The sequence below is a fragment of the Lontra canadensis genome, unplaced genomic scaffold, assembly GCF_010015895.1.
Source record: "Lontra canadensis isolate GAN:19392208 unplaced genomic scaffold, GSC_riverotter_1.0 scaffold103, whole genome shotgun sequence".
In the NCBI taxonomy this organism is placed as follows: domain Eukaryota; kingdom Metazoa; phylum Chordata; class Mammalia; order Carnivora; family Mustelidae; genus Lontra; species Lontra canadensis.
This window is the reverse complement of record NW_022631097.1, coordinates 4,485,010-4,493,250: the sequence shown is the minus strand read 5'-3', so window position 1 is coordinate 4,493,250 and position 8,241 is coordinate 4,485,010.

The following is an 8,241-nucleotide window of genomic DNA, read 5'->3' as shown; positions in this document are numbered from 1 at the left end:
TTCTTGGAATCCACAGTCTTTCATGGTTCGTCTCCCCCTCTGATTCCACCCCCTTCACTTTTCCTTTCCTTCTAATGTCCCCCACGTTATTCCTCACGCTCCACAAGTAAGTCAGCTTATAAAGAGCTTATTAGGAAAGATGCCCAAACCTGGATTCCTGTCCTTGTTCCCTAAGGTTTCCACTCTTCACTCATTTTCCCTACTAAATCCTCCTCTACCCCTTCTGGATGTATAGGAAACAGAAAAAAACATATAACATACATCCATGTAGGGGCACCTGGGTGGCTCAGTCTGTTAAGTGGCTGCCTTTTCCCATGACCTCAGGGTCCTGCTCAGCAAGGAGTCTGCTACTTCCTCTCTTTCTGGCCCTCCCCTCTAATTGTGCTCTCTCTCTCTCTCTCTCTCTCTCTCAAATGAATATATAAAAAATCATTTTTTTTTAATCCATCTACATAATCACACCTGAGATTACATAAATGTTGGCTTTTGTCCATAGTTGCTTCTTGGGTCTTTAACAAACAAATTAAAATTTCACCATTCCCCACGACCACCCCCAACCCTTTCCCTCCCTCTTTCTGGAGAGAGAAATATACCTACTATCTTGACAGCTGATTCTTTTCTTTTTCTCATCAATCAAGCTACCCCAACCCTTGTTTGATTATAGGCCTTGAAAGGACCTTCTCCCTGCATGTGGTTTGGCTTATCCATTTGTATCTGGTGACTTTTGTGATAGAATAGTTTTAAATTCGAATGTATAGTTGCCCTTTGAGCAACATGGGTCTGAACTACACGGGTCCACTTACACACGGGTGTCTTTCAACAAATTATATGTGCAGGATGTAAATGTACTTTTTCTCCATTATGATTTTCCTGGTAACATTTTCTTTTCTCTAGCTTGGTGTATTATAATAATATGGTATATAACACATATAACATACTGTTTATGTAATCGGTAAACCGTACAGTATCAGTAGTTATGTTTTGGGGAGTCATAACTTATATGGGGAGTTTTGACTCTTCAGGCCTTGAGGGGGGGTGCCCTGAACCTCTGTTGTCCAAGGGTCCATTGCAGTCACATTTGTCCATCTTCTCCTTTACAGTTTGTGTTTCTATGTCTTATTAAAGACATCTTTCCCCACCCAAGGCCAAAATGGATTTTAGCGTAAACATTTAGACTTCGGCTTTGAACATTCAGGTCTTTGATTTACATGGGGTTTATTTTTGTGCATGGCATGAGCTAGATCTTCAACTTTCTTTCAGATTTTTCTACAGATAACCGACTGTCCTGACCCCCTGTGACCTGCGGCATCACGTGTCATATGTCACATTCTCAGGTACTAGTGCCTGGTTTCTGCGGCTCACAACACTGACATAATTCCCTTCTCTTTACAGTATTTTCATCATATTCAACTTCAGAAATGTCTGGGCTATTCTTGACTCTTTGCGGCTCCAAAAAAAGTTTAGAATCAGCACAATCAAGTTCAATTAAAAAACTATCAGTGGGGATGCCTGGGTGGCTCAGTTGGTTTAGCGGCTGTCTTCGGCTCAGGTCGTGATCCCAGCGTCCCGGGATCCAGTCCTACATGGGGCTCCTTGCTCGGCAGGGAGCCTGCTTCTCCCTCTGCCTCTGCCTGCCTCTCTGTCTTCCTGTGCTCGCTTGCTCTCTCTCCCTCTCTCTCTCTGATAAAAACAAAAACACTATCAGTGTTTTGATAGACACCTCATTGAATTTATTGTGCGAAATGTGTTAAAAACTCCCACTGTTAAGGTCAATTAAACAATTTCTCTGTGTAATTCTGTTCATATTTTATATCTTGTCCATATTTTATTTGCCCAATTATACATTTGAGCCTATGCCATTAGGTTCCTACATAGCTATATTTCCTCTTGCTTTTTTTCTGATTATACAATGGTCCTCTTTTATAACTCTAATAAATTTCTCTTTTGCCTCAAAGTTCACTTGATCTTGTATTGATATCACTGTCTTTAGAGCAGTGTTTACCTGGATAATTTTTCCTGTCTGCTTACCTGCTTTTTCTCCACTCTTCTGTTACATGTATGTTTCTTTTCTTCTTCGTTTTTTTTTTTTTTTTTTTTTTTTAAATGTTGGGCTTGAACTCTTGACCCTGAGATTAAGACCTGAGCTGAGATCAAGGGTCAGATGCTTAACTAACTAAGCCACTCGGGCACCCCATGTATGTTTCTTTTAAATGAAAAAACCCATAGCCCGATTTTGTTTTTTAATTCAATTTGTTAGTCTTTGCATTTTATTTTTGAGTTTAAACAATTTACACTAATTGTGGTCCCTGAGACTTTAATAATGTGATTCTGTGCTTCCTATTTACCATCTTTGTTTGTTTGTTTACTTATTTGACAGACAGATCACAAGTAGGCAGAGAAGCAGGCAGAGAGAGAGGAGGAAGCAGGCTTCCTGCTGAGCAGGGAGCCTGATATGGGGCTCGATCCCATGACCCTGGGATCATGACCTGAGCCAAAGGCAGAGGCTTAACCCACTGAGCCACCCAGGTGCCCCTACACTTAAATTTTAAAACTGCATACTTGCCTTAGAGTCTAGTGTGAATATTTTGAATAACATGGAGATCTTAGCAGCCATAACTCTGATTCCTTCCACCATCCTTCAAGTTATACTGTTATGGACTTCAGTTTCACTTCTCTTTCTTTATTCAAAACTTGATTGAGATCTAGTTGACAAGAATAATAGCGACATATTTAAAGTGTAAAATTTGATATATTTTAAAACACTTACACACTCCCCAAACTCAAGAGAATAAACACTCATTTTGTTTTCAACCCCTCTCCCAGCCGTAGCTATCATCGCTGTAAAGTTTTTCCGGCGAGATAAACATAACACCAGGCAAAGTGGGTGCAAGGCAGGATTTATTAAAGGCATCTCCAGTGAAGTTTCAGGGCTCAGGAGAAGGGGAGCCAGGAAAGTTACGCCGGGAGGAGGTGGGCACCCTCTGGTGAGGTTCCGCGACTCTGGAAAGCAGAATGGCGGAAGTCGCGCCCAAGGCAGGGAGAAGGGGGCTTTTAAGGGGCCTCAAGGGGAGTTCAGGGGTCTTTTGGCAAGTTTCCCTTATTTGGATATTTCGCCTGCTCGTCGGGGTCCCATTGGTCCACTGGAGCCTGGGGCGGGGGTCTCAGATTCCCACTTGTCAGGGTCCCATTGGTCCACGGGAGCCCAGAGCGGTGGTGGGGGTGGGGGTGTTTCAGATTCCTGCTTGGGTCTTTGTTCTCCTGTCTAAGCTCAGGTTTTGTGGTGGGAACTTTCGCCATCTTAAGTAGCCCTTTCTTTCTGCCAGTCCAACAATTGAGATCTTATAATTCATTTGCCCCGATATTTATTTTTATTATTATTTTTTATTTGCCCACCATTGTTTCTTTTGCTTTATTCTTTCCATCCAGGTTCATTTCTTCTTCTTCTTCTTCTTCCCCTTCTTCTTCTTCTTCTTCTTCTTCTTCTTCTTCTTCTTCTTCTTCTTCTTCTTCTTTTCCCCTAAAGTAAGCTCTATACCTAATGTAGGGCTCAAACTCATGACCCTGAGATTAAGAGTCTCATACTCTACCAACTGAGCCAGCCAGGCACCCCTCCCTTCTTCTTGAATAAAAATCTTTAGTTTCTCAGCAAGACTCCAATAGTGGCAAATTCTGTTTCTGTCTTAAGATTTCTTCATTTGGGGCGCCTGGGGGCTCAGTGGGTTAAGCCGCTGCCTTCGGCTCAGGTCATGATCTCGGAGTCCTGGGATCGAGCCCCGCATCGGGCTCTCTGCTCAGCAGGGAGCCTGCTTCCTCCTCTCTCTCTGCCTGCCTCTCTGCCTGCTTGTGATCTCTCTGTCAAATAAATAAATAAAATCTTTAAAAAAAAAAAAAGATTTCTTCATTTGACGCTTGCATTTAAACGAAATTTTAATCTGGATACAGAATTTGAGGTTGAGGGTTTTTAGCCTCTTGAAAATACTGGTCCAAAGCCACATAACCTTTACTGTCGTAGAGTCCCTGGGCTCAGGCTGCTCCCATGCCTTTGCAGACAGCTGTTTTTCCATTTTCCTTAAAGATGTTCCCTGTCTTTTATGGCATGTAGGCTCATGGGTATTTGTTATTGCTGATGAATGATAAGATGTGTGGGGTTCCAAACAAATATTTTTTGTGGGTCCTTATCTGTATAAATCACTTGCATCAACAAAATCAGCATGTCAGCATCATTTTGGCAGCTCGATCACATGTGATGCCAAGAAAGATGTTCTGCTTTGACAAATGTCTGTCCCGACAAATGGGACGGATCCAACTCATGAGGCTGCCACCCCGGGTCTAGGATCTGGCCCTAGGAGTGCCAGGACAGTCCACAGGGACATGATCCGATGTCTGTGGGAGCATCCTACACCAGATGGAGAGTCAGAGAGTGCCTTGTAGAGTAGAGAGAAGACCATGGTTCACGAGCCTTGCTCCAGGCTCTGGGCAACTTGCCTGAACATTACCAGCTCTGCTCAGCCCTTGCCTTTGGAGGGGAATGCAAAAAACTGTGGGGAAGGCACTCCAAAGCTTGTGGCTCCCTGAGGTACAGGACCCATGGCAGGGTGCTTGCTTGCCTGGGTCTAAGGGTGGTACTATAGATGTATGCACTTGGTTCTGGAGCATGGTCTCTGAATATTTTCTCTCCCTGATCTTCTAAGTTCTTTCTTTCTAGAACTCCTATTAGGTATATATATATGAAACTTTCTCATTTTATTTTTCATGGATTCTATCAAATATCTCTTCCATTTCCTCAGATCCTGTTTCCAGTCCACTCGTTTCCTTTTCAGTTTTCTTCTGCTTTTCTAAGCATCTATTGAATTTTAAATTTTAATGATTACATTTTTCATTTTTAGAAGTTGTATTTATTTTCCAAATCTGCTTATTTTTCTTTTATACAATTCTATTGCCTTCTTAAGTATCTTTAATCATATAACAAAACTTATTGCAGATTGTGGCTCGATGGCGGTGAGTTCTGTGCGATGCAGTTTGGCCCTTTGTCATGTCTGCTGGTTCTTGCTCATGGTGGCTGGTTTTCTTTTGTGAGATAAATTTTGGTGGCTGACAGATCAGGTGGGCTTGGTGTTTGTCTTTCTTAGGTTGTCCTTTCTCGTCCCTTGTCCCCTCGGCCCTTTCTTCAGAGGCTTCTCTGTCCCTGCAAACAGACTTGTGTAGATATTGGCATGGGCAGAGCCTCAGCTTGGGGTGAGGCTGGTGCCACCCCCATTCCTGGCATTTCCTGGTAACTGGTTTTCCCCAAGCCAGTCTTCATTCCCCGGGGGAATATAGGGAACTGGCTTTACTGAATGGTGACTGGTAGAATCCCAGCTCCCACAGAGCATTTAGATCATGGCAATCTCCCTGGGCCACACGCTGGTACCTGTTTCTGCTCTCACCTCTGTTGCCTCTGCCTATGACTCTTGCTGCTTCCTCCACACCTGCTGACCTGGCGTCTGCCACGCACCCAAAGGCAGTGGCCTTCTGTTGCTGGGACCTGCCTCCAGGATGCTAGGTACTGGGTGGTTCCCCTGGGAAGCTCCGCCCACTTCCTCGCACAGCCTCTCCCCCGGCCATCTTCACTTTCACACTCTTCGTTTCTGCATTCAGGGCTAGAGAGGCCTTTCATCCTCATGGTGGCCAAGGGGAGTTTCTTGAAGCAGTGTTGGGAAACCATCACAGACTTCAGGATGTAGCATCCCCTGTCACCCTTCCACCATGACTCCACCCTGACACACACCTTGTGGAGAGAATGAGGCCAGGCTCCAAACCAGAGCCTTACCTTATTCTTTCTATTTCTGTATTACTCCCCTGCCTTCAGATTACTCTGTATTACTACGAGTGGCTTCTGAAGCTCCTTCCCAAACCTCACAGCCCCAGATATACAAGCGTTCTTGTTGGAAGTGGCAGGGAAGAGGTGGGTGCACCTGAGGTAAAGACTCGGATAAGACTGAATCAGCCATCAGAGTTCAAGGGACAAGCAAGTGCAGATACCCAGGTGCGGAAAAGAAGGCGGCCAGTGGGAGAGCAGCATGAGATGACAGAGGGGTGGGCAAAGATGGGATCAGGATGGGCTTTGAAGGCCAAGATAAAGGGTTTGAAATTTATCCTAAGAACCGTAGGGCTTCCAGGCTTCTGAGAGTCATTATGCAGTAAATATACTTATTTATGTTCATATACAATAAATGGACATTCATAAAAAGTAATATTTTATTTAATCAATTAATATTTATACTTAAGTTCACACTTAACAAGTAATTTGATTTAAATTATTAATGTCTACTTATTAATAATTACTGATATTAATATTTATTATTTTATTAATAATTAGTTATTTAAATGGATGCATAATAATTAAGAATAAATGTCTATGTACAATAGTAATCATGGGTAAATAAATACCCATTATGTGCCAAACGCTATTCCAGGCTAGAAATGTAAAGTTGGAAAGACAAAATGCCTTGCTTGTGAGAAATGAGATGTGTGAGACTGCCTAGTGAGAAGAAAGACATGCGCACAAATGATCATGAAATAATATAACAATTGCTAAAATAAAGGCAGAACAATGAAATCCCTAGGGGAAAGATATTTTAAGCTGTGCAAAGAACTTAGGGACAACATTAGGCAGGGATTCACTGATGATTTGAGATTGAAGTTTGAATTCCCCAGGGAGACAAGGAGGTGTTGGGCACAGTGTGAAGGCCTGAGAGCAGAGTCAGTGTGTTGGGAGCCCAACCACCTCAGTGAGCCCAGAGCTCAGACTCGGGCATGGGGTGGGGTGAGAGACTGAGATGGAACAGGAGACTGAGGGACATGAAGCTGAGTTGGTGACCTGGGACCAGGTCATGAAGAGCCTTAACTGTCCTGCTGAGGAGCCAGGGCTTGACATCGTGAGACTGGAGAGGCACAGGAGGTTAGGGAAGGAGAGATGGAATTATATCAGTCATTAGAAAGGCTATGGGCCATGATGGTGTGGTCCTCATATTTCATCTACTAGCTGAAACGGTAGAAATTTAGGATGGAATTCAACCTGGAAGAAGATCAGTGGAATTGCAGCCAAGAGACCAAGGATGAAGTTGAGATTCTCCAGATCCTTGTATCTCCATTTCCAAATGAAAAGGTGAGTAGTCCTGTGTTTAGAGCAGCGCCATGTTCCCCAGCCGGGTGTCTCTCTCACTCCCCGGGCAGCCTCCTGGAAACTCTGGGGGTCCACTGAGCCAAGCTGCTAGACCAGGCAGTTGCTAAGTAAGGTTCCTTCTAGCTCTCTGTTAGGGTTTTAAAGTGGAGCAAGGAGGCTTTGCTCTGTCTTACAATCCTATGCCTTCATTCTGCACAAATATGGCCACCAAGAGGGCAGTCTTCTTATTTTGCTTCAATAGGAAAATTCGGCTCTGAATTGCATCGCACAGCAGAAAGATCATGGCTTTCCGAGTCAGAAATTCAGTGTTCAAATCCCAGCTCTGCCACTTACTGGCTAAAAACTTTTTCAGAACATGCTTTCTACAACTTTCTATCATTTACTGATTTCAGTGCTGGTTATTTGGTCTCCTTGAATCTTCATTTCTGCATCTGTAAGTTGAAGCTAATAACACCGCTCATAGGACAGATGTGAGAATCCGATGAAATAATGGCATTAAAGTGCTCAGGAAGAGAGGAATTGTTTTCAAATGTTACATATTATCATCAGTAGATCCCCAAGCAAATAATCTGGTTTTGAGTTTATTCATCACTTCTGACAGAAATGTCCAGTGTACAAGGTCTAGCTGTCAAGTATTGGGATTTTTAAAAAAACAAACAAGCCTTGAATATCTATTAACTTCAAAGATGTCCCTTGGTTGGGCAATTTGTTATTCTGATAACGTCACTGGTACTTAAGACTTCTTTGAAATGTGTCTTTTGAAGCGGTCTCCAAAGTTGGTGTACCCTTGGTGATGGTAACTCTTTATTCATTGGATTGAATTTTGGTAAAAATCCCATAATTATATGCAGAGAGCTAGAGATTGTGAATATAGGAGCAGGGCAAGCTAGATAAAATGTGTTTAAAAATGAGGAATACCTTGTATGCCATAAGCACGTTTTCTTGTGCGGCAGATTCCACTGTACTTCTTAACGTATGAATTTTCTAAAACTGAGCCTCCTGCTCTCCACTCACAAAATCAAGCATTTGTTTAAAGAAGCATAGGAAATCGGCCACTGAATTTGTTAGCTTCAGAA